The 27,753-nt window shown below is 45.1% G+C and overlaps 1 pseudogene; it reads right to left on the minus strand.

The window, feature by feature from the left end:
* Window positions 1–814: 814 nt before the first annotated feature.
* LOC147725985 (uncharacterized) lies at window positions 815–26,528 on the minus strand (annotated as a pseudogene).
* Between the last annotated feature and the right edge of the window lie 1,225 nt (window positions 26,529–27,753).

The following is a 27,753-nucleotide window of genomic DNA, read 5'->3' on the forward strand; positions in this document are numbered from 1 at the left end:
GATTGGGGAATCCCCTTCTTGGTAATGTCCACCACTGGGGTCGTGACTTCATCCAGCAGGGCCCCAGCTGTGGGCAGTTTCAGAACATATGTAAAAAGTCACCCCAACTACTCCATGTCTGAGGCATGCTGCCCCAACTGTGTTAAAATATTTATTCACCCTTCCATGGGTAGGGTGACCCTCACGGTGATACTGTAGGACGTGACACTACATGGCTTTCCCCCCCAGTGATATCCCAGGAAGTGACATCATGTGACCTTTAGCCTTCATGACATCACTTGTAGCGATCCAAGAAGACAGACAAGGCACTTCAGCCTCCTATTCGAATTCATCATTCTGGAGTTTTGGAAGAGCCGTGTGATGCTTACAAACAGACGTTATGTTTATAATCCACAATTGTATGTCCAAATATGTGGACAGGCTCAAAAACGAAAATTATTTAAAGGCGTTTGCTTCTTTTTGCAGCTCTCATCATCATATTGTGGTGTCCTCAGCTAATTACATGAGAGTGCTCAGACTGGAAGACACTGTCTGGTGTAAGTAATAAAAGTAAAAGGATCAGAGGCCACAGTTAACATGTATCAGGCAACGCAACGCAACAAGACAACTTGCAGCAAGACAACTTGCAGCAAGACAACTTGCAGCAAGACAACTTGCAGCAAGACAACTTGCAGCAAGACAGCTTGCAGCAAGACAACTTGCAGCAAGACAACTTGCAGCAAGACAACTTGCAGCAAGACAGCTTGCAGCAAGACAGCTTGCAGCAAGACAACTTGCAGCAAGACAGCTTGCAGCAAGACAGCTTGCAGCAAGACTACTTGCAGCAAGACAACTTGCAGCAAGACAGCTTGCAGCAAGACAACTTGCAGCAAGACAACTTGCAGCAAGACGTCTTGCAGCAAGACAGCTTGCAGCAAGACAGCTTGCAGCAAGACAACTTGCAGCAAGACAACTTGCAGCAAGACAACTTGCAGCAAGACAACTTGCAGCAAGACGTCTTGCAGCAAGACAGCTTGCAGCAAGACAGCTTGCAGCAAGACAACTTGCAGCAAGACAACTTGCAGCAAGACAGCTTGCAGCAAGACAGCTTGCAGCAAGACAACTTGCAGCAAGACAACTTGCAGCAAGACAACTTGCAGCAAGACAGCTTGCAGCAAGACAGCTTGCAGCAAGACAACTTGCAGCAAGACAGCTTGCAGCAAGACAGCTTGCAGCAAGACTACTTGCAGCAAGACAACTTGCAGCAAGACAGCTTGCAGCAAGACAACTTGCAGCAAGACAACTTGCAGCAAGACGTCTTGCAGCAAGACAGCTTGCAGCAAGACAGCTTGCAGCAAGACAACTTGCAGCAAGACAACTTGCAGCAAGACAACTTGCAGCAAGACAACTTGCAGCAAGACGTCTTGCAGCAAGACAGCTTGCAGCAAGACAGCTTGCAGCAAGACAACTTGCAGCAAGACAACTTGCAGCAAGACAGCTTGCAGCAAGACAGCTTGCAGCAAGACAACTTGCAGCAAGACAGCTTGCAGCAAGACAGCTTGCAGCAAGACAACCTGCCCTGCGTTGTGCTGCGTGAAAGGGAGAGGGCAGGAATTCGACCTACCTATCAAGAGTTTTGCATTTCTGTCCCTTACAGTTGCTGGCAGACAATCTGCAGCCTAGCACCGATGCAGGCCCCCTTGCTCCAAGGACCTATGTTGTGTGTGTTACGGGTAGGATTCTATTTGTGCAGGAAGGGACGTCTTCCTGCACAAAAACAAACCATAGCGGCATTTCCCTCTTCCTAAGCATGCTGCAGAATGCAGCACAAGTGGAAAGAGGAACTCGTGAGATAAAATTTCTCCTTGTTGCTCCTCTGGTGGGAAGGCGTACACTCCTGACACAATCCCAGGCCTACCAGTGTTGCTAAGTTTAGGAATGCTTCAGAGTACATGAGTGAAGCCGCAGGAACGTCCATGCTCTTCCCTGTAAAGGCCCACCGCGCAGAGTGCCATAAGGCAGCAGCTTGCGCTGCCTTGCCTTACTCTAGATCTACCAAGCCAAGCAGGTCCAAGGAAGGTGGCCTTGGTGAATCTCATTCTATGTTTTGCATCGCCAGGCGTCGGTACAAAGGCAGCTCAAAACCTTAATAAATCTGGGTCCTGAAATCTTACAAAGAATTGAGGCATAGAAACAGAAAGTGAAACCAATCACTCATGACTGGTGGTAGATGAAAACAGCTGCCCTTTAAATTGCATTTTACTTAGCATATGGGATTATTTTATGCTTCAGCATAAAGTGATGAGTACATGCGCAGTTAGGGCCATATTATCAAGAAAGGGCGATACATTATCACCGCTTTTATCGGCAGGAAACTGCAGCTAAAACAGCAATAATGGGCTTGATAATATGCCCTTGGGAATTCCCATAAAAACCCAAGTTCTGGTGTTACCCTGGGCTTCTATGGGAATTCACAAGGGCATATTATCAAGCGCATTATCGCTGCTTTAGCGGCAGTTTCCTGCAGATAAAAGCGGCGATAATGTATCGCCCTTTCTTGATAATATGGCCCTAACGGCGCATGTACTCATCACTTTAGTTCGCTATTATTTGCTTCCACCAGCCATGCCTCTGACCTGCCACATCTTCTATTCTGATTCTAGACATAACAGTTATGGAGCGAGTACATGCTGCGGCCATCATGTCCTCGGAGTGGTCCGGCTGGTTTATGAAATTTGACGATGTGTAGGTTGTCACTGTGTATGATGGGTTCCACCTACGACTGGACACAAAGGGACAGTAAATATTCCAGAGAGTGCTTGTCTTTCCCTTCAAAGGTTTTTACTTGAAGTGAATTACAAGAAAGGCTGTCATAGGCTGTGTCCCAATGTCCACATTACCTAATCTCACTTAACAACAGTTGTAAATGTTCTGAACATCAGAAGGAAAGACTGCTTGATAGCCAAGGGCTTTCACAGGTGGATATGGATACAAACAGGAGCACGGAGTTACAGCTGCTACACCACAGTCAACCCCTTTAGCCCCTTCGATGCTCATGACGGAACGGTTCCGTCAGGAGCATCGGTTGAGCTGTGCTCATGACGGAACGGTTCCGTCAGGAGCATCGGTTGAGCTGTGCTCATGACGGAACCGTTCCGTCATGACCACGCCCGTTTCCATTAGGGGTCAGCACCCGGCGGTAAATCGTACCGCACCGATGTGGTTAATCTGCACCTGGAAGTCGGTTTTTAGGTGCTAAGTGGCAGCTGGAATTCCTATATTGAGCAGAGAGGCGCATCTTATGGATGGGATGACATAGTACGGCCTCCATGTGGCACGGTCATTGCAGTGGTGTGTTGGGCGGAATTCCCCAGTTCAGGTAGATTGCATGGGTCTGCCTTTTTTAGCGTGATGTGATAATTGGAACTGTTCCAGAGCTCTCGACTGTATGTATTCAGGTTGAATGGCCATAGCTCAGGATTCTATCCTTAGGTCAGCAGCTGATATAATTATCTTGGAAACAACCATGGTTTCACCTCTCTTCTAAACTTTAAATGTTCCTTGATGACTCAAATATAGAGCTTGGCGGCTTGCCCATAGAAAGCAGAGTCTCCTATGGATTCCTTATTGTAAGGCAGTATGACAATTTGTGGTGCTAGTGGGGAGCGTAGTGTCCTCGGTTACTATTACTAGTTCTAGTGGTCCTTTTCCTTGGGAAGCTCTGTTGGCAATGCAAAGTACCTTGAACATTTACCGTCTAGGCATACAAGTAAGTGTTTGCAGGTCATGTGTACTCTGTGCTGAAGGCAGCGGAGGAGTTTTGCCACAGAGTTTTGGGTATGCTGAAAAAAGGGGCTCAAACGTATAACGTATTGACATAGTCAAGGTCAAAGATCACAAGTATAGCTTGTAGATTTTATTGGTACCCAAGGTATGAGGTTTGACAAGACACAGTGTTTTCATCGTTAAGAAGGGACTCCTTGTGAGCTCTTTGGCATGTGGTATCAGAGAAAGATCTGAGTCCCTGGTTGCTCCTAGGTTGGCTGGCTGGGCATCAGGTTCCTTGGGCTATATAGCCATAGGCTGGTGTTTGAGCCATTGTCCACAGGACATGACCTCTGCCTTAAGGGTGTGAAGCTTTAGGTAGTTACTCATCGCCCATGTATCCATGGTGTGGAGGCAATCATCAAGCCTTGACTTATAGAAATCATCTCAGCCATCCATTTTTAGAATGGTTTGCATATCATCTGAAGCATGTGAAGTTGAACCATCTTCTCAGCCTGGTCTGGTAGGGGGGTAGGTACATGTTGAATAGGAAAGGTGATGGACGGCTGAAGAATGCTACAATGTTGGGTGTGAGAGGCAGATATGAGACGTGTTAAGATTACCATCCACTGTCTGTCTTTGAGGTGGGGGGCAATCCATTTTAGAGCTTTTTCATGTATTCTGAGGCAATGTAGTCTGCATAGTAGGGTCTGATGGCGGACAGTGTCAAAAGTAGCCAGAATCAGCAGAATGGTCACTCTATTCTTCTCTCTGTGAGTTTTAGATTTCCCAAATTGATAGAAGTACCCACCAGGTGCCTCTAAAACTGCTCTTTTGAATAGTTTGCTTAGAAATGGGGCATGGAAATAAAAAAATATTTTAAAAACGAAATGGGGCATGAGAATTTGACCTGTAGTTTGCTGGTTTGATGGGTCAAGATACTTCTTCTTGAGTTGAGCACTGATGTAATATATTTTCATCTCGGGTAGATTAGAGTGACAAAGAGGCATTCAGTATGTTTTTGGCTACTCCCCCTCCACAGGTTGCTCGAAGGACATCTCTGAAGACCTTAGAGAGCAGCTGGGTCTGAAGGTGATCTTGGAGGCCTGCATGCCCTGATAATGTCATAGGATTGTTTTTCAAAGAGGGCTTTGAAGGTGGTGAGAGATGGGAGAATGATTTTGCTTATCATTATGGTGTTGCTGTCGTGCATTAGAAGAGTGTTATAATTAATGTAGACCCGTTAAATGTTTGAGTCAGTTCCATAGATAAGCAAAACTCCATTCTCTATGCAAAACTGCCAGAACAGAATATGTTAATTCATCTATCCTGAACGCTCAAAATCGTCCTAAAGCCTTGTTCAAGGTAGTGCAGGAAATCTCGGGTGCCACCAGTCAACCCAAGGCCCCTTGTTTGGATAAATCACAATGTGATTCCTTAGCAGACTTCTTTGTCTCCAAAATCGAGAGTATATACTCCAACTTTGGTCCATCTAATGCTTGTCCAGTTTCTGAACCTTCTGCTTCTATGGCCGCAGACTTCTCTCAGCTGGAAGGGGCGGAGATTAAGGTCTGGGATCCACTTACTCCTTCCACACTACTTAATTTAGTGAAAAGCATTAAATCTGGTTCCCCTCTTGATCCCTTCCCTCCTCAAATCTTGCTTACCCTTGACCCACCCTCCCTAAAACTCATAGTGGATCTATTAAATACTTCTCTTAGGGAGGCTAAGGTCCCTAGTTCCTGGAAACATGCGATGGTTGTACCATTGCTCAAAAAGGCCAATGCTGATCCTAGTATTTCTGCCAATTTCCGACCAATTTCCCTGCTTCCTGTCTATTCCAAGATCCTGGAAAAACATATAAATAAGCAACTTACCAGCCATATTGAATCTCACAGCATTCTACATCCCTCACAATCTGGTTTTCGTTCTGGTTTTTCCACAGAATCCACTTTGCTGGGAGTATCTGAAACCATTCGTCACCTGGTTGACAGAGGGGAGACCGTGGCACTTATTCTATTAGATTTAAGTGCCGCATTTGATACGGTCTCCCATTCCATTCTGATTAACACTTTAAAAACATCTGGCATCTCTCACTCTGCCCTTGAATGGCTCATTAGTTTTCTGTCCGATCGGACATTTCAAGTCTTTTCGGCTACATCTATGTCAAAAATTCATACATCTGCATATGGTGTCCCACAAGGCTCTATCCTAAGCCCCCTTCTTTTTAATTTATATGTTCGACCCTTAGCGGATATTGCAGAGCAGGCAGGGCTCTCTATATTCTCATATGCAGATGACACACAGATTATTTTTTCCCTCTCCACCAGTCATCTTTCCACCACATCGTCCCTCTGTCACGGACTTAATAATATTGCGTCTTGGATGTACAATAACAAGTTAAAACTGAATGGAGGGAAAACGGAACTCCTCCTATTTGGCAACAATCCTGCCTTATGGGGACCCTCCCACTGGCCTGTTCAAATGGGCACCTCTCCCAACCCTTCGAAAACTGCTCGTAACCTGGGAATAATATTCGATGATCAGCTGTCCATGAGACAACATGCCGTGAGAGTCTCCTCCATTTGTACAACCATCCTCAAATGGTTGAGGAAAATCACCTGGATGCTTCCTCTTGAAACCCAGAAAACCGTAGTCCAGGCGCTAATAACATCTCGCCTCGACTATGGCAATGTTCTCTTCCTGGGTGCGGGCAAAGAGGTCATTCGAAAACTACAAACGGTTCAGAACATGGCAGTTCGTCTCCTATGTAACCTACCCTACAAATCCTCCACTTCCTTGCACCGTCGTAGTCTTCACTGGCTAAACATTGACAATCGATGCAAATTCAAGGCTCTTTGTTTTGTACACAAAATTAACACTGGCAAAGCTCCCCAGTATTTGAAATCTCTTATTCATCCGTACCTTCCTTCCCGCACTCTCCGTTCATCTAGCCAACATAAACTTCGGATCCCCAGGACGAAAAGAGCTAGAATGGGAGGTCGATCTTTTGCTTTTCTGGCCCCATCCCTGTGGAATTCTCTTCCTCTTTCCATTCGGACGGAATCCAACTATCTAAAATTCAGAAGGGATGTCAAAACGTGGCTCTTTGATCTTTAATTTCTGCTACTGTACACTCTCCTTATTGGTTTAGCGCCGGGAAACCTCAGGGTAGCTGTGCGCTCTATAAAATTAAATATAATAATAATAATAATAGATATTTTGTCCTCAAATGCGTGCAGTCATGCGGTCTCTGCGTTTTGACATTCTGGCGTAAGAAATTCTTCCAGAATATTGTGGAATTTCTTTGATGGGCAGTCAGCACGTCGGATTGATAATACGGGCACTCGGGCAATGCCCGAGGGGCCGGTGTCCAGTTCCAGCTGTGGACTGCTTTTTTTAAGCAGTCTGAGGGGAGGGGACGATTTGGCGGTTTCTGCGTTGTTTGGATGCCACCAGGGCCCAGTAGGTGCCTGAGTGGCCTTTCTGGAGGCAGATGGGCCTCAATTACCTCCCTTTCATAAAAGGGCAGAGGTGTCACTCCCTTTCTCTTGCTGGGGCCGGCCGATTAACATATGCCTATTGAGCGGGGGCAGGGGGCCGGAGCAAAAGTGGCCTCACTTGTATTCAGGTGCGTTTCACTAGTGCAAGCGAATCCGTGTATTTTTTTACTCCCCGCCCCCTTTTATAAAAAAAAAACTTTGCCAAAGTAGTGTTTTGCAAAGGCACTATGCAAATGTGGGCCACTTTTTTTTTATCCCTATCCAACCCTGGCAGTCAGCATCAATAATCCGTGTGGGGTGGTGATGTCTTTCTGAAGGCTGCTTCATTTGCTCTATTATAGCTGTGTTGTATTTGTCGTTTTCACCCTTTGATTTCCTCCATTTGCATTGCAGGAAGCTGAGTTTGTGTTTTCATTTTTCTGATCTTATCCATGGATGTGGTCTTCAGCAGTGAGTGATCAACTCTAACCCTAGATGCCCAGCTGGCGGAGAGTCATGACTTCATTTTGTGGCAGCTTGTCGAGCAGGCCTATGGGGTTGATCTCAAGATTCTCCTCGATGTAATAATTCCTCCCATAATGACCTGTTGTCTTGTTCCTTTAGTATCCTCTGTTAAATCTCAATTTTCTAATGTGTCTTTTTTTATCAATTCTAAAAGATCTTCTCCTCTATTTGTTGTTGCAAAGAGAATGCAAAGTGGTGTGCAGGGCCCTTCAGCTTCCTCTGTTTGAAAAAGCATCAGCTTTGCCATGTGTTTTGCAGTCTCAATATGTGACAACATAATTAAATCATTAAATAAATTGTCTACTATGCATGCCAGTCATTCACACTTCATGGAAGTAAGATGCAGTGAATTCTCATGGTCAGTCCTCACTGTGATATCAGTGAATGCTTATTCTAGGTAATGCCAGAGTGTCAGAATATGTCTTAGACTGCTAGTAATTCTATGTCACAGACAGTGGCATTCCTTTCATTTCCTGAGAGTGTGCCAGAATAGTAGGCTGCAGGATGCAAAGCACGAGTCTAGGGTTCATCTTGTGAGTACGTTGCTTCTATTGCAAATGAGCACAAATGTATTTCTACCATACAAGGCAATAACACATCAGGGTATCTCAATATTAGTGTGGATGTAAAGACTGCTTTGAGTTCTACAAATGCTTGTTCTTGTTCCCCTTACTCACGAAAGGAAGATGCTTTCTTAGTTAGCAAGACAGTGGGTTCTGCGATGCTAGAAAAGTCTGGAATGTACTGTGCATGTTTTCTTTTTGTTTTAACTATGAACCTTTGTACTTGTTTTACTGATTGAGTAGTTAGCTATTCCAGAACTGCTTTCACCTTGGATGTGTTCATACTAATTCCATGTCCAGAGATCCCTAAATCCAAGAAGTGATGTGGGAGACTTCAAGCAGACATATCTCTGCTTTAGCGTACAATAATCTTTTTTCTAACTGTGGCAAAGGTTTCACAGACATGAGTGGGATTTTGCTCTTATGTGTCAGAGTGCATTAGAATGTCATCCAAAGAGGCCACCATGTAAACATCCAGACTATCACAAAAGCATCTGGGGTGTTACAAAGTTCAAAAGGCATAACTAAATATTAGGAGTGACGTACCTTGTATTTAAGGCTTTACATTTGCCCCCCTCTCATTATCTCTCGAGTTTGTTTGCTCCCCTCAACTCAATTTTGATGAATATCTTACAATCTTGACCTGATTGAGTAGGACTGAGATGAACGGGAGAGGGCAACAATTTTAGATGGTAAAGGAATTTAGTTCTCGATAATCAATGCATAGTCTGTATTTACAATTAGCTGAGAAATTAAGAAGATAGAAGCCCCAGCCTGAGATGTTGAATGTATGATAAAGCTTTACTCCAAATTCTCTTTCAGGTACTGGTGATGTCTAATTCTCCCTCACAGTTGAGGGATATATTCTTCCATGAGGTATGCCCTCCCAGCATCAAATCAATGACTCAGTCATAAGCCTGAAGGGGAGGAAGGGTATCTACTCTTTTCTTACTGAAAACACCTTGAACCGCTCTATAGGGTGCAGGTATAGAAGGATTGTCACCTGCTGTTTTCATCTTTGTTCCTGGGGATGGTTTTGTAGAGCAAAGCAAGATAACTACTGAGTCTTGCCTATTGGCTGAAAAGCAAGTCAATGTTTGGCAAAATTAGGAGAAGGAAATGTAATAGCTGGAGCTGCCCAGTCAACAGGAGGGCTTTGTTGGCTCAACAATGCTGCCCTTAAAATTATGGGAAATGAAGGTGCATGTATGAGACCGAGCCAAAGTTGCTAACATGACCAGTCTGAGTCACAGTTGTGTTTTTTTACAGACTGGCATCAGCGCTGTTCTGCTGATGCCTTGAATGTCCTCTGTTGTTGAGCTCTCTTTGTTAGGGCTCTGTACCTCCATTTGAAACTTGTAATCCATAAAGCATCCCAAGAACGCATTATAAACTAATAAAACGAACTTGTGATGTGTTAATCTTAAGCTAAGGTTTAATAGCATCATAAAGATTTTCTCCCATTTGAAAATATCTAAAGTTATGTCCAGACCCCCTGTCCGAACCTCCAAGACATTTTTGGTTGGATTTTAAGAATATGCTAAACACAAACGCAGATTTGACACCATCAACCATTTTTAAAGATCCACTACCCCGCGGTGCAGACTCGGACTACTCCAGATTTCAACAGTTTCTGATGAAGTAATGCTGAGGTACCAATAAGGGAGAAAAGCAAATGTCCTAATTATTAATCTAGTCACCAGGGACGGTTGCAAATAGAAAGCGAGGAAAGGAAATATCACTTTCAGATATGATAAGATAGCTACCCGCTTAGAAAAAGAGAGCTGCACATTCCCATGTCCAATGTTCAAGAGATATAATACTTTTTCAAAGAATTCTTTTTTTTCCGGGCACTAAGTGCTGCAGAACTCTATCAGGCAAGTTGTTGCCAGGGTGTTTTTTCAAGGTTCAGTAGAGAAGAGATTGCTTTTTGCTGTACAAGTTAACAAGAGACTTTGCTGTCAAGGTTTGTGCAAACTAAGGGGCCCATTATGATGTCGGGCAGATTGCCCCCGCCAGGCTGGCGGTAGCCACCGCCGACCTGGCGGGTGCAATCCACCCGACATCATCACCAGAATTCCCCCCGCCATATTAGGATGGCGGGGGGACCGCGGCGGACGGAAAGACCGTCTGCCGCTTTTCCGCCCCGGTCGCCTTGCGGCCAGGGCGGAAAAGGAATAGTATGGTGGCGGTGTCTAATAGACACCGCCAGACATATTATGATGGGCCAAAGGAGATGCCTTTCCGTGGCGGCATCGCGCCGCCATGAAAAAGCATGTGGTCTTCAATCTGGGGGCCACCTGTGAGCCCCCAGAGTGAAGGTGAGTAAGGGGGTGCACATGGGGGGTACCTGTGGTACCCCCCAGCATTTGCATACAAGAAGCAGCAGGCACCACGCGGTGCCTGCCGCTTCTTGTATGCAAATGCATACATTAATTTTAGACATTGTGGCGGGCGGTGCAGAGAGCACCGCCCGCCACAATGTTAAAACTGAGGGATGCGCCCGCCACTGTGGCGGGCGCATCCTAATTCCACCATCGGGACCATGCCCTTATGGCAAGCGGTCCCTATTCCCGATAGGATGGCGGGCGGACTAAGTCCGCCCGTCATCCTAATGACCCCCTTAGGGTCGAACGGCCATATGTAGGAAGGCATTTTGCATTTCCTAATGGTGCGGGTCACAATTTTAGGCCATTAGGAAATGGAAAATGGAATTTCGGAAGGTTAGAAAGACATTTATGGTGGTGGAAAATGCGAATTTTATCCAGTGGAAGCCACATTTTGGAAATCGCTAAATAGGAAATCACAAATAGGGATTTCCAAATAGCGAATCGCAAACACCATGTACAAAGGATTTCCTAATTGTCAATAGTCACAAAATTGTTTTATTTATTTTGGATCTTTGTTTATATGTATGCACAATTGTATAAATATTTTTAAAATTCATAATATTTGATGTACAGAACATATATGTGAAACTGGATATTGAGATGTGAATAGTGATGAGATTCTGAATTATATGATAAAAAATCCTTGACTAGGTGAATCCATCTTCATTAGATTTTAACAAAAAATGTTTTAATGTAATGTGTTACATGTTTTTATATGAATTTTATGTAATAAATTGAGTCTAAAATATTAGCTTTTGTTATATTGTTATTTTGAATGAAGGTCTTGGTTCAGTGGATATTATTTGATTTAAACTACTTAAATAAATTGAAGCACAGAGGGGTATTTTGTTGTGTATAATAGTCACAAAATGGCCATTTAGGAAATGCAATTGCCATCAATCTGTATCAGGTGAAAAACAGGTGCAAACTGTAAAAATGCACCCAAACTGCATCTGGCCCTTTCAGAATGGCAGCTCTGTATGTCCTGGCGAGGAAGATGAGGATTTTGGCTGGTAGGCAGAGAAGGAGGAGGAGACAGGAGAGGACACCTAGGGTGAGGGTCAGCATGTTTGAGCAGATTGAGGAGGAGATCTATGAGAAGTGCAGACTCAGCAGTCAGGTAATCCTGAATTAACTGCTGAGTAACAACCTCTGCTTCAGACCCCAACAATCAGAAGCAATGCAGTCCCACCACACATGCAGGTAATGGCTTGTCCACACCTTCCAGCTTCTGGAAGTTACCAGGGGGTCATAGCAATGACAGGAGTACGAGGGGTCACAAAGTGTGTTCTCCAGATTCTTTCACATGTTCCTGAACGTCTTGGTTAGCAAACTTAACCAATATGTTTCTTTTCCAAATACCCCCTCCAGCATTTGCAACAGGACAAGTTAATGTTTCACAGGTTAGCACAATTCCACCATGTTATTTGCTTTGTTGATGGCACACGTATTGCCATATGTCCTCCTCAAGAAATGCATTCATCTATATAAATAGGAAAGCACACATGCACGCAATGTACAGGTAGTGTGTGATGCCTCATGCACCATAACACACACTGTGGCTAGATTCCCAAGCTACACCCATGACGCCTGCATGTTCCGCCACAGTAGAATACAAAGCTGACAGTCCCAGGGTGAATTTGGCGATGGCTTTTTACTTGGTAAGAGAATAGTCGCAGCACCCTGTATTCCTAAACTTTCTGGTCTGACATAATCGTTCTGCATCCAAAATGCAACTTTTGCTAAATTGCGATTTCTTATTTGGAAATTGCGTAATTTTGCTATTTCCAAAATATTGATTTCCTTTTTGCGATTGCAAGTCTGTAGAAATCGCTGTTAGAGGAATCCACTGTTACATACATCTCATTTTGCGATTCCCTAATAGCAATTTCTACAAATTCGCTGTTTGGAAGTCACAAGAACAAAGTTGTGTACATATGGCCCTAAAATTCAAGGTGACATTATATCACGGGAGTATTATTACCCTGATATTTCACAATTATGGAAATTCACTTGTCCAGTACCCTTCGATTGAAGGAGTTGCAGGCCACTGCTATTGTAGTTTCAAACAAGGCTTACAAGAATGTATGGCTAGATTTTCTAATTGTTTACAGTTTTCCAATTGGGACATCCAGGTAAAACCGCCACAGTTACACTGGCTGTTTGCTTGCAGTGTGCCAGGGAAACAGCATAAGGGCTAGTTGTCATTGCTCGCACCAGCTCTGGACATTTCTGTCTGCTACAAATTAAGTTAATCATTCGTGCCAATGGAAAAGTGCAAAAATGTGAATGAGGCCACACGTTTTACACAGATTGCTTAGTGCAAATGACATTGCATAATTTTCTGATAATGGAGCAATGGGCATAAAGCAGCCCCAATGTCCATGCTGCTGATTCCAAATTATTTGCATAAGCACTGTTGTGCCATTCACTATTAAGGGAGGGGTCACCAATTATGCACTGGGAAAGTCTGCTTATGAGAGGAAAGCAAGAGACACATAAATGATGGTCCCAGGATGTGTGTTTCCGGTCCAGGGAGGACCTGGCCTGGCAGTTCGGGCTGGACTGTTCCCATGGGGCACAGGGTCAAGACTGATTTTCACATGGCTGGGTCCACACTGGTGAGCAAAAAAACAATATATTAAACCCAGATCTGTGACTGGGGGTGATCGTTTGATTTGTTCAGCATTCCATCCATCATTGGGGGCCATATGTATCCAATAAGAGTTTTGTGATTCTCAAATTGCAATTTTAGCTAATCGCAATTAGAGTATTGCAAAATGCAATGTATGTAGGATTTGTTCAAAATTTTGCAAACCCTACACATTCCTTATTTTTGAATCACAAATTGAGATTCCAAATAAGAAATACCTTCCCATTCATTCCTATGGGCTAGGAGGCCCAGAGGAATGAATGGGAAGACATTCCCTATTTGGGATTACCAATTAGAGAATCGCAAATTGAGAATGCAATTTCAAGGATGCAAGGGGGCCCAAAGAATAGCCCGTTGCACCTCTGAAATATGCATGTGTGCACATTTTGCACACACACATGCTCTAAGGGCATGTATGTGCGACATATGGCACTTTTAAAAAATCAAAAAAGTGCTTTTTTAAACAAAATCGGAAATTACCACCAACTTGAAGTTGGTGGCAATTTGTAATTCCTTAAGCCCAAATAGCAAATTTCTGGTGCTTCCAGAATTGCATTTAAGGGATCGCAATTTGCAATTCCTTAATTGCATTCGCAAAATAGAAAAATCGCAAATTTTGCAATTCTCTATTTTGCAATGGCGTTTTAAGATGATACATCCCAAAAGGCTTTTTCCAATTCGCAAACGGGCCGATTCTGACAATCTGCCCGTTTGCAAACGGGAAAAAGGCTTGACACATATGGCCCTTACTTTTTTTTCTTATGTGGGGAAAGCAGGAATCTTGAATGTATGAAGGAAAAACCAAGCCCAAAGTTTTTTTGCTTTGTTAGAAGCGGTTCTGGGCCAGATCATAAAACAATTATGACTTGCGCAATTTCATGTCTTTGGTAGTAATTGAAGGCAGTTGTTGGTGTGAACACCTTCTCCCACCGTAATATGAAAGCAGGCTTCTGGAGGTGGAAATATGTGGCAAGAATGTTCGTGTACAGTTGTGTGGCATTTTGTTTTGGTGGTGATATGGTCTGTTGCTTGTTGTGCCTCTGAGAATTTGTGCTGCATTTTTTGCAAAGCTATGTTGTTGTGTTGTACTATGATTGTTGAGTGGAGTTGTTTTGAGTGCTTTGTTGTACTGTACCCTGTTATGTTTCAGCTGTACTGTTTTCCTTTCTGTATGGCACTGTGTTATGTTCTGCAGTATTTTTTAGATGGGTAAACACATCCTGTTACATTTTCAGCAAAAAGCCACGCTTGCCCATAAAGTTCCAGTGAAAAACAACCATTTAACACTGACTAACCCCTTGACCCTGGGGCCTTTACATGTCTTTGGTGAAGCTGTCAAATGCAGGCAGACCTGTTAGGACTGGATACACAGGAAGTGATGTCACACAACATTTGACAGCAGGAACATTACTGGAAGGGACACCAATGGAATCATGAAATGTTTTTATACTAAGTGTAAAATGAATAAAATAACACCAAACAACATGATGTCCCATTGCACTGAAAGGGTAATCCATGCATATGGCGGATTAAATGTGGAAAGCAGAAAAGAGCTCTGGTGTGCCCAAGATAAGTACTTCTGGTGGTGCGCGCGCGCGAAGACTTCCTGTAGTGTCTTCAGCTGTCAAGAGCTGCCTTACAAGCAGCCGGGATCTGCACAGAGTGGAGGTCAGTTTCCAGCCCGCCTAGCCATGCGTCTTATGGACCCTGGTGTGAGACGTCATCCCGACATCCAAATGTGTGAGTCTCACTCCCAATGAGTGTCACTTGAGGTCTCTGTAGAAAAGGTTCTTGATGTGACCTTTTATGCAAGGGTTTTATTATTTTTAAATAGCCCTTTCCTATAGATTTTTCCACATGTCCATTTATTGGCCATTTTAGGGCTATTAAAATAAATATTTCGGGTGAATGATGGTGAGTTGGTAGGAACATTCTGTAAATAAATATTATTATTAGTTCTATTAATCAGTTTAAACTCGCAATATCTTACTTTTTATCACAGACTACTACAAGTATGTAGTGAAACTTACACTGTTCAGAATATTCCTGTGCACTGCCTCGCTGCACGAATTTATAGTCAACATATTCATTCAGTTTAAAAATGACATCACACACACCCCGGCCCTTGATGACATCATAGGGTTGACTCTCAGTCCCACTTTTATCCCCTCAACAACCCTCTATTTGCTGCTAAAGTGTTAGCTGAAGGAAGCACAAGGAGGTAGTGAAGGTAAGCATGGCTGTGACGTCCATGCTTCCCTTCTGTTCACCCCCTTTAAGACATTGAGATAAGCAGAAGCAATGATAATGATGGGGCAGCCAAGGGTAAAGCTGATGGGACAGTTGCTACCCAGTGCTACTCTTAATAGCAGTGCTTTATTTGAGCCGGTGGTTCCGCTGCTCGGCGCTGGCACTTAATTGTCAACACCGGTGCTTGTGACTGTCTGCCACAAGGTGGTACAAAAGGGGGTGGTGATGGACGGAGCATCTGAATCAATCAAACACTCACACCCAGTCAAAGGATCTGGGTTTATTCCATCACCGTTCTTTAGCCCACTCTGCCACCCCAGTTCAGACATGGCTATATGCAAATCAGTCTGACCCTGTGCCTCATTGGAACAGTCCAGCCCGAACTGCCAAGCCATGTCTTCCCTGGACCGGAAACAAGCTTCCGAGGATCGGTTTCTGGCATTCCAGCCGTCTTCAGCCTGGCTTGCTTGAATCCAGTGGCAAAGTGAGCAAGGGAAGGAAGCTTGTTTCCGGTCCAGGGAAGGCATGGCTTGGCAGTTCGGGCTGGACTGTTCCCATGAGGCACAGGGTCAGACTGATTTGCATATAGCCATGTCTGAACTGGGGTGGCAGAGTGGGCTAAAGAACGGTGATGGATTAAACCCAGATCTTTTGACTGGGTGTGAGTGTTTGATTGATTCAGATGCTCCGTCCATCAAAATAATTTAAAATATTTTTTTTAAATAAATAATGATTTAATTATTAAATAACAATAAATGAATTAGCAATACCAATAAATAATCAATAACAAATAATTGCCAATAGTAATCAATTAACAATTACAATAATGATAAATACCAATAAATAATAATTATTAAAAATGTATTACCAAATTAATAATTAATGAACAATACATTGATTTTCAAAACCAAAAAATATTAAATATTAAGAATGTATTACAAATTAATAATTTGTTAACAATAAATTAATTATCAATCCCCAACAATAAAATTAATAATCACTTAATTACAATTAAATTACTTCCTACCCTATTCCCCTATAAACTCAAAACACACTCCAATAGTAAATTAATACACTTAATATAATTACCAGCTAATCAATTAATAAAAAATTAATTACCAATTAATAATTATTTAACGTTAAATTAATTATCAATACCAATAAATAAAAATAAATAATTACTCAATTACAATTAAATTACTTCCCATCCTATTCCCTTATAAACCCACAACCTGCTATGGTACTAAAACGCACAATTTACTTAAAAAAACATTACTAACTTTTAAAAATGTTATACATATATTCAAAAACCAGTACAATACTTAACAAAAAATATAAACACTAACATATAAAATAGATAATAAAATACATTCCACTAATATAAATATCGATATTAGTAACATAGATATTTTTGCTATCGACATTACTAACTTTGATATTTAAAAAAACAATATTTCTTACCTTCAGGTCGATATTCTGGTTGTCTCTATTCTTGATTTCGATATTCTTTCCCTGCGATATTTACAACTCGATATTACTGTAGGTCGATATTTAAACAGCGCACCACCACACAAGTGACTCCTGTAGATGTGTCACATAAGAGACTCCTTAGACGTGCCACACAAGAGACTCCTGTAGATGTCTCACATGACAAACTCCTTTAGACGTGCCACACAAGAGACTCAAGTCGACATGTCACATGAGAAACTCCTGTAGACATGCCATACCAGAGACTCCTGTAGACGTGTCACACTAGAGACACCTGTAGATGTGCCACACAGGAGACTCCTGTAGATGTGCCATATACCACCCAAAACACTCCTGTAGATGTGCCCCACAAGAGACTCCTGGAGATGTGCCACACAAGAGACTTCTGTTGATGTGCCACACGAGAGACTCTTGTAGGTGTGCCAGATGCCACACAAGAGACTCCGGTAGATATGCCACACTAGATACTCCCGTAGATGTGCCACAGTAGAGACTCCTGTAGATGTGCCACAGTAGAGACTCCTGTAGATGTGCCACAGTAGAGACTCCTGTTGATGTGCCACACGAGAGACTCTTGATGTGCCAGATGGCACACAAGAGACTGCAGTAGATATGCCACACAAGAGACTCCTGAAGATGTGCCACACTAGAGACTCCTGAAGATGTGCCACACTAGAGACTCCTGAAGATGTGCCACACAAAGGACTCCTGTCGATTTGCCACATGAGAAACTCCTGTAGACATGTCACCCGAGAGACTTCTGTAGAAGTGCAACACGAAAGACTCCGTTAGACGTGCCACACAAGGGACTCCAGTAGGCGTGCCACATGAGAGACTCCAGTAGGCGTGCCACAGTAGAGAATCCTGCAGATGTGTCACACTAGAGACTCTTGTAGATGCACCACATACCACAGAAGAGACTCCTGTAGATGTGCCACACAAGAGACTCTTGTAGGTGTGCCAGATGCCACACAAGAGATTCAGGTAGATATGTCACACAAGAGACTCCGGTAGATATGCCACACAAGAGACTCCGGTAGATATGACACACAAGAGACTCCGGTAGATATGACACACAAGAGACTCCGGTAGATATGACACACACGAGACTCAGGTAGATATGCCACACAAGAGACTCCGGTAGATATGACACACAAGAGACTCTGGTAGATATGCCACACAAGAGACTCCGGTAGATATGACACACACGAGACTCCGGTAGATATGCCACACAAGAGACTCCGGTAGATATGACACACAAGAGACTCCGGTAGATATGCCACACAAGAGACTCCGGTAGATATGAAACACACGAGACTCCGGTAGATATGACACACAAGAGACTCTGGTAGATATGCCACACAAGAGACTCTTGTAGGTGTGCCAGATGCCACACAAGAGATTCAGGTAGATATGCCACACAAGAGAATCCGGTAGATATGACACACAAGAGACTCCGGTAGATATGACACACATGAGACTCCGGTAGATATGACACACAAGAGACTCCGGTAGATATGACACACATGAGACTCCGGTAGATATGACACACAAGAGACTCCGGTAGATATGCCACACAAGAGACTCCGGTAGATATGACACACACGAGACTCCGGTAGATATGACACACAAGAGACTCCTGTATACATGTCACAGGAGAGACTCCTATAGATGTGCAAGACTAGAGACTCCTTTAGATGTGTCACACAACAGACTCCTGTAGACGTGCCACATGAGAAACTTCTGTAGATGTGTCACAATAGAGACTCCAGTTGGCATGTCACATGAGAGACTCCTGTAGAAATGCCACACAAGAGACTCCTGCAGATGTGTCACACTCCTATATATTGCACCACACAGGAGAGTCCTGTAGATGTGCCATATACCACACTAGAGACTCTAGTAGAGTTGCCACATGAGAAACTCCTGTAGATGTGCCACGCAAGAGACTCCTGTATACGTGTCACAGGAGAGGCTCCTGCAGACGTGCAAGACTAGAGACTCCTTTAGATGTGCCACACAAGAGACTCATGTAGACGTGTCACACGAGAAACTTCTGTAGATGTGCCACACAAGAGACTCCAGTAGATGCTCCACACAAGAGACTGCTGTAGATGTGGGACACGAGAGTCTCCTGTAGATGTGCCACACTAGAGACTCTTGTGGGTGTGCCAGATGACACACAAGAGACTCCGTTAGATATGCCACACAAGAGACTCCTGTAGATGTGTCACACAAGAGATTCCTGTAGATTTGCCACACGAGAGACTCCTGTAGATGTGTCACACGAGAGATTCCTGTAGATTTGCCACACGAGAGACTCCGGTAGATGTGTCACACAAGAGATTCCTGTAGATGTGTCACACAAGAGACTCCTGTAGATATGCTGCATGAGAGACTCCTGTAGATGTGACACACGAGGATTTGTGTAGTAGTGTCTCACAAGAGACTCCTGTAGATGTGCCACACAGGAGGCTCCTGTAGATGTGCCAAACTAGAGAATTCTGTAGATGTGTCACACAAGGGACTCCGGTAGATATGCCCCATAAGAGACTCCTGTAGGTGTGCCACTCAAGAGACTCCTGTAGAGTTGCCATATGCCACACAAAAGACTTTTGTATACGTGTCACAGGAGAGACTCCATAGACCTGCAAGACTAGAGACTCCTTTAGATGTGTCACACAATAGACACCTGTATACGTGTCACAGAAGATACTCCTATTGATGTGCAAGACTAGAGACTCCTTTAGATGTGCCACAAGAGAGACTCATGTAGACGTGTCACACGAGAAACTTCTGTAGACGTGCCACACAAGAGACTCCAGTAGACGTGTCATATTAGAGACTCCTGTAGATGCGCCACTCAGGAAATTCCTGTAGATGTGCCATACAAGAGACTCTTGATATGCCAGATGCCACACAAGAGACTCCTTTAGATGAGCCACAAACGAGACTCATGGAGACGTGTCACACGAGAAACTTCTGTAGACGTGCCACACAAGAGACTCCAGTTGACTTGTCGTATGAGAGACCCTGTAGACATGCCACACAAGAGACTCCTGTAGATGCGCCACACAAGAGACTCTTGTGGGTGTGCCAGATGACACATTAGAGACTCCTGTAGATATTCCACACAAGAGACTCCTGTAGGTGTGGCACATGAGAGACTCCTGTAGATATGCCACACGAGACACTCCTGTAGATATGCCACACAAGACATTCCTGTAGATATTCCACACGAGAGACTCCTGTAGATATGTCACATGAGAGATTCCTGTAGATATGTCAAACAAGAGACTCCTGTATATGTGCCACACAAGAGATTCCTGTAGATATGCCGCATGAGAGACTCCTGTAGATATGCCTCACGAGAGACTCCTGTAGATATGCCACACAAGAGACTCCTGTAGATATGCCACACAAGAGACTTCTCTAGATGTGCCACACGAGAGACTCCTGTAGATGTGTCACACAAGAGATTTGTGTAGTAGTGTCTCACAAGAGGCTCCTGTAGATGTGCCACACAAGAGGTTCCTGTAGATATGTCACACAAGAGACTCCGGTAGATATGCCACACACAAGACTGTGGTAGATATGCTCCACAAGAGACTCCTGTTGGTGTGCCACTCAAGAGACTCCTGTAGAGTTGCCACATGAGAAACTCCTGTAGATGTGCCATATGCCACACAAGAGACTCCTGTATACGTGTCACAGGAGAGACTCCTGAAGACCTGCAAGACTAGAGACTCTTTTAGATGTGCCACACAATAGACTCCTGTATACGTGTTACAGGAGAGACTCCTATAGATGTGCAAGACTAGAGACTCCTTTAGATGTGCCACAAGAGAGACTCATGTAGACGTGTCACACGAGAAACTTCTGTAGACGTGCCACACAAGAGACTCCAGTTGACGTGTCACACGGGAAACTTCTGTAGACGTGCCACACAAGAGACTCCAGTTGACGTGTCATATGAGAGACTCCTGTAGACATGCCACATGTAGATGTGTCACACTAGAAATTCCTGTAGATGTCTCACACAAGAGACTCCTGTAGATGTGCCACACGAGACACTCCAGAAGATTAGCCACACGAGAGACTCCTGTAGATGTGTCACACAAGAGACTCCTGTAGATTTGCCACACGAGAGACTCTTGTAGGTATGCCACACGAGAGACTCCTGTAGATGTGCCACACGAGGGACTCCTGTAGATGAGTCACACGAGAGACTCCTGTAGATTTGCCAAACGAGAGACTCCTGTAGATATGCTGCATGAGAGACTCCTGTAGATATGCCACACAAGAGACTCCTGTAGATGTGCCACACGAGACACTCCTGTAGATGTGTCACACAAGACATTCGTGTATTAGTGTCTCACAAGAGACTCCTGTAGATGTGCCACACAAGAGGCTCCTGAAGATGTGCCAAACTAGAGACTCCTGTAGATATGTCACACACGAGACTCTGGCAGATATGCCCAACAAGAGACTCCTGTAGGTGTGCCACTTAAGAGACTCCTGTAGAGTTGCCAAATGAGAAACTACTGTAGATGTGCCATGTGCCATATGCCACACAAGAGACTCCTGTATACGTGTCACAGGAGAGACTCCTATAGATGTGCAAGACTAGAGACTCCTTTAGCTGTGCCACAAGAGAGACTCATGTAGACGTGTCACACGAGAAACTTCTGTAGACGTGCCACACAAGAGACTCCAGTTGACGTGTCATTTGAGAGACTCCTGTAGACATGCCACACAGGAGATTCCTGTAGATATGCCATATACCACACGAGACTCCTGTAGATGTGGGACACAAGAGACTCCTGTAGATGTGTCACACTAAAGATTCCTGTAGATGTCTCACACAAGAGACTCCTGTAGATGTGCCACACGAGACACTCCAGAAGATTAGCCACACGAGAGACTGCTGTAGATGTGTCACACTAAAGATTCCTGTAGATGTCTCACACAAGAGACTCCTGTAGATGTGCCACACGAGACACTCCAGAAGATTAGCCACACAAGAGACTCCTGTAGATTTGCCACACAAGAGACTCAAGACGAATTGCCATATGAGAGACTCCTGTAGATGTTCCATATACCACACAGAAGATTCCTGGAGATATGCCAAATGAGAGACTCCCGTAGATGTGTCACACTAGAGACTCCTGTAGATGTGCCACACAGGAGATTCCTGTAGATGTACCATATACTACACAAGAGACTCCTGTAGATGTGGGACACGAGAGGCTCCAGTAGATGTGGCACACTAGAGATTCCTGTAGATGTGTCACACAAGAGACTCCTGGAGATGGGTCACAAAAGAGACTTCGGTAGATATGCCACACAAGAGACTCCTGTAGATGTGGGACACGAGAGACTCCAATAGACGTGCCACACTAGAGATTCCTGTAGATGTCTCACACAAGAGACTCCTGTAGATGTGCCACACGAGAGACTCCAGAAGATTTGCCACACAAGAGACTCCTGAAGATTTGCCACACGAGAGACTCCTGTAGATGTTCCATATACCACACAGGAGACTCCTGTAGACATGCCACACAAGAGACTCCTAGTAGTTACACTTTTAGAAAATACTTCCCTTCGCACCTCCTTTTTAGGTCTCCCCTAGAACGTAGCACACAGCCCTGCTCTAGGAGTAACCTTTGGGAATCGGTCAGCTCTTTTCAAGCAGTCGTGCTTGTGCTGGCATATACCTTGCGGGATCGAGCAGCGGCTAGTGCGGTAATTGAAAACAGATAGCCCGTGCGCCGCTGCTCGCTCCCTCAAGGTGGATGCCAGCACAAGCACGAGTGCTTGAAAACAGCTGGTTGCATTTGCCTCTTTGCCCTCGGTATCCCTTCGCAACTGCTCGTCTTACCGCCGCTTTGCCATCACTTTCTGCCAAAATTTTTTGGGGTCTCAGCCTGTGAAAGACTGCGCACATGCGCAGTCGAGCTGGCGAGATTTAATGAGATAGAGGATTGTTCACTAGCGAGGTTAAGCTCCGCCCCTCTTCTCCATTGGCTGGCGTCCTAAACGGTGGCCAGTCATTGGAGAAGAGGTCCTAGTGACGTTCTTCTTTCTCTGTAAGCCCCGTCTTTTTCAGACTGACTTACTTGACTTACTGCTGGAGTAAAAGTTTTCTTATCTTCTTTATGGGTCCAGATGGCCCCCATAAAGAAGATAAGGAACCTTTTATGCCAGCAGGAAGTTAGTCTTAAATGGACAGGCCTGTGTCACGTGCTTATTCGCTTTGCGCGAACAGAGCAGGACCCACTGGCCTCTTCGGGATGATCCTCTCAGATGTTCCCAATGGCGACATCTCTGCACTGTCTACAAACTAAGTGGGGTCATCCCGAGGCTGCCAAAGAATGAAAGGAGCTGTGTTTTGACATTGGACCATTGAAATAGATCACAAGCGTGTGCACACATGCGAACATAAACAGGAGCGGGCAGTTAATGGAGGTGACTGCCCGCATGGCATGCAATGGTATATTACGTGAGTATGGTGCGACAAGCAAGGCGAACACACATGCAGTGGTGCTGCCCAGTGTCATGTGAAGTTCGACAGTCTTTGTTTGCAAGTCGGATTGTAACCTTGGTTACCAGCATTCCATTCCAGGGGGTGCAGCTGTGTATGAAAGCGATGCAGTAGGGTATGGGTGAACCGACTGCTAGAAAGATGTGTTTAACTAAAAGCACCATTATAGCAGCATGCAAAGGTTATGTATGTGCGTTTAAATGGTGGGTACACCCAACGTCACTTCGGCTTTGCAGGAGGCCTTCTACCAAGCAAGCCAACTCAATGTTGGTAAATAAACATGTGGGAGGCACAGACTAGTGCAAGAGGTGTGACTATACAGACCAGTGGAGAACATGTGACTATACGGACCAGTGCTAGAGATGTTACCATAAAGATGAGTACAGGGGGTGTGAATATACAGACTAGTATAGAAGATGTGCAATAGATGTGCTTATGCATGCTAGTGCAATAGATGTGCTTATGCATGCCAGTGCAATAGATGTGAGATTCCAGAGTACTGCAGCAGCACCTGTGCACAGCCCCAGTACACAAAGAAACAGCTCCTAGGGGAGAAGTGTGGCTCACCGGTTAGAGACGGCAGACCCAGAAGCAGAGGTCGGCCCGGGACCAGGGTTCAATTCCCGACGTGGCAGGGTACAGAACCAATGTCAGCAGGCTCGATAAATCTCGCCTCAGTGCCTCTCTAACCATGGGTCCCACGCTGCAACTCTGGGCAATAGCTTGCTTAATCTCCACAACGGCCCCCTCGCTGCCGGGGATGCACGGCTTCACCTTGGGGATGCCCTATAGGGACCATCTCACAGGGAAAGCCAGGACGGGTTCCCCAGCGGTACACAGCACCAAGAAACCCTGGGGTGAACGTGCGCTCTACAAATTCATACTAACATAACATAACATAACATGCTGGATCCGTGTGTGCTAGGTGAACGGAGCAGTGTTTTCTATTCCCAGGTCAACCTGTGAGAAAGCACGGCGCCCCTGGAGCATGGGGTCATGCTTTAGGTAGGGCGCATAATGCGCCACTTAGCACCCTGGTGCCTCGTGGCAGTAACATGTTACGGTGGCACGAGGGTGCCAAGAGCCTCCTCGGCGCTTAAAACGTAAGTCCACATGGCGTCAAATGGCACTTGGCCTTTCAAGGCATAGACAGCGGCGGTATTGTTGGGGTGACTAGTGTTTGGTGTGTAATGAGCCTGGAATCCAGCATGACATACCAGGTGTACACACAAACGCACACACACACAGTATGCAAGCCCTTACCTACTTCGCAGAACCATTTGCAGGCGCCTCTCGTTAGAATTTTATTATGCACAAATACCATGTGCGCAATACTTAAAGTGTGCAGTACTTAAAGTGTGCAGGGACTGATTGGGGTGATACATGCTGCTGGATTTGGTGTCCCTCGCGCAGGAGGTTAGTGGGCACCAGGGCATGCCACTTGTGCACATTCCACGCGCAGCACCTCGCCTAGCTCACTGGACTTGTGGCAGGGTGCAGAGGGCGGCAGAGGTGGTTCATGCCGCTGGTGTTAGTGCCCCGTGTACAGGAAGCGAGTGTGGAGCACACGCTGCAAACTGCCCCATACCTAGCTCGCAGGACTTGTGGCGGAATGTGTAAGGGACGGCCGGGGTGGTGCATGTCACTGGTGTTAGTGCCTCGTGTGCAGGAGGTAAGTGCGGTGCCCCTTGCCTAGCTCGCAGGACTTGTGGCAGGGGTGTACAGTGTGTGTGTGCAGGGGTGGCTGAAGTGGTGCATGTCTCTGGCGTTAGTGCCCCGTGTGCAGTAGGTGAGTGTGCAGACGGCGCAGCCCCTTACCTAGCTCGCAGGACTTGTGGCAGGGTGTAGTGTGTGTGTTTGTGTGTGTGTGTGCAGGTACGTGCATGTCTCTGGTGTTAGTGCCCAGTGTGCAGGAGTTGAGCTTGCAGGTGGCGCAGCCCCTTACTGTCGGGATTGGCAGCAGCTCAAGGATATAATTGCCACTAACCTTCACCTGGTGTCCAGCGGAGATGACGGTAGAAGAGATGCCTCCCAATTCCTCCCGAGCGCGACACCCAACAAAGGATGAGGAAACCTCTGCGTGGACTCGCACCCCGGGGAAAAGGGAAGTGGACAAAATAATAAAGAGCGGTGTTTCCAGTGGGTCCCTTAAGTCTGGTCAAAAGAACTGCTTTACACAGGCAGGATATCCACTCTGCAGTAGGGGAGAGAATGCACAATATGTAACCTCTATCTCATCTGAGGGGTATTAAGATATGCAAGAGAACGTGGTATGACCTTACCAGGACAGATACCGCAAACCAGGGCTATTCCTTCCCTTTCTTCACATACAAAAATAAAAGACCCCAGGATTGTATTGTCCTTAGCAAAGTTCCAGGGAATGCTTAACCAGCAATATCAAAGTAGGTCTCTTGGTTCGGCAAACATAACAGGAGGGTTCCAAAAGGCAGGGCACAGTGAAACACAAAGTAAAAGTTGTCCTCAATGTCAGTGTTGTTCCTGCACAACCCGACACTTGAAATCACGCTGCTACAGACGTATCTCCTATGCGGAGTTCACCACGAGACCGTGGTAGCAAGCACCGTTCACGAACTGAACCCTGAAACCAAAAATAGACTCGGAACGCGTCTTCGAAGTCAGACGCGTTCAAAGCAATTCTGTTTCACCCGCTACGCGCAATATCAAAAAACGCGAGTGCAAGCGTTTTTCAGAACTGCACCGCGGCTTCCTTAATTAACACATACAAGTCATTACCAGGGGAGTAGGAGGCGAGCCTACGCTCCTGCCGCCTCGATACCTGTATTCCATACGACCATAAACAACAAAGTCCCGAACATCCAAGGCTTGAAGTCTTCCAGCTGAAATCCGGCGGGGAACAACATCCGCCATCTCTCGAAGAAAACCAGAACGAATTGACAAGCACCGTCGCGGCGGAAAGGAGGTGCTTATGTGAGTTCCTCCTTAGGCCACATGGTTCCTGCCTCTAGGCATTCTGGGAGTTGTAGTTTTCAGGGTTACTGCCTGCCTCTGAGATCGGACAGGAAAACAATGAAACTTTCGGTAGTGGTATGGGACGCCCCCTGTCTGCCATGCAATCGCTACACTTACCTAGCTTGCAGGACTTGTGGCAGGGTGTAGTGTGTGCAGGGGCGGCTGAGGTGGTGCTCGCCGCTGGTGTTAGTGTGCAGGAGGTGAGTGTGCAGACAGCGCAGACCCTTACCTAGCTCGCAGGACTTGTGGCAGGGTGTAGTATGTGTGTGTGTGTGTGTGTGTGTGGGTTTGTGTTACTATCCTTGTGGGGACTTGGGCATGATAACACACTCACGCTGTGGGGACTTGATTGCACTGTGGGGACCTGAACCCAGGTCCCCACAAGGTAATGTCTTCTAAATGATTAAAAATGACTTCAGGAACATCTGTGCCAATTTTTACAACTTTTGAAAAAATTGCCTTGTGGGGACCTGTGTTTCATAAAGTGTGTTTATATTTTTGCTCGCTCTGTCCCCGTAGGCAGGAGGTGGTACTGCAGTCCTAAACACACTTTGCATTTAAACACACATTGCTCACCAGAAACAAATACTAGCAGCAGAAAGGATGCACATTTCAAAGGGAAAGCTCCATAATCGTTTATTTATCCAAATATTCAAAATTTAAATTAAACTTTTCTCTACAAAAAAACTTATTTACATGATGCTGCTATTGAATTTAGTCGTTTTGTGTCTGAAAATTGTGGTTTTATGAGCATTTTTAAAATCTATTTGAGTTGGAACACTTCACTATTGCCATGTGATCTTTATCTTCAATTAAGGAATGATGGGGCACTGCACTGTGATATAAAGTAAATGATTCTGATCATGTTTTGCAAATAACTTAGAGGACTATTCAGGCCCAGTGTTCAGAGCCCTTGCCTTTTTTTTCGCTATGACAAAGACAATTCACTCCAAGACTGTAACCATCCTTTGCCGGACTAGCTAGCCAGAGTCGACTTCAGTACTGGTGGTGCCTGGTGCAACAGTCTTTTTTGGTGCCCCTCCCCCATGACCTCCTTCTGCATGGATGACCTCACTACAACCCTTCAAATGTGCCCCTCATCTCTTCATAGCCCCTCTCTCAC

Source organism: Lissotriton vulgaris, chromosome 3_1 (genome assembly GCF_964263255.1).
Source record: "Lissotriton vulgaris chromosome 3_1, aLisVul1.2, whole genome shotgun sequence".
NCBI classification, from domain to species: Eukaryota; Metazoa; Chordata; class Amphibia; order Caudata; family Salamandridae; genus Lissotriton; species Lissotriton vulgaris.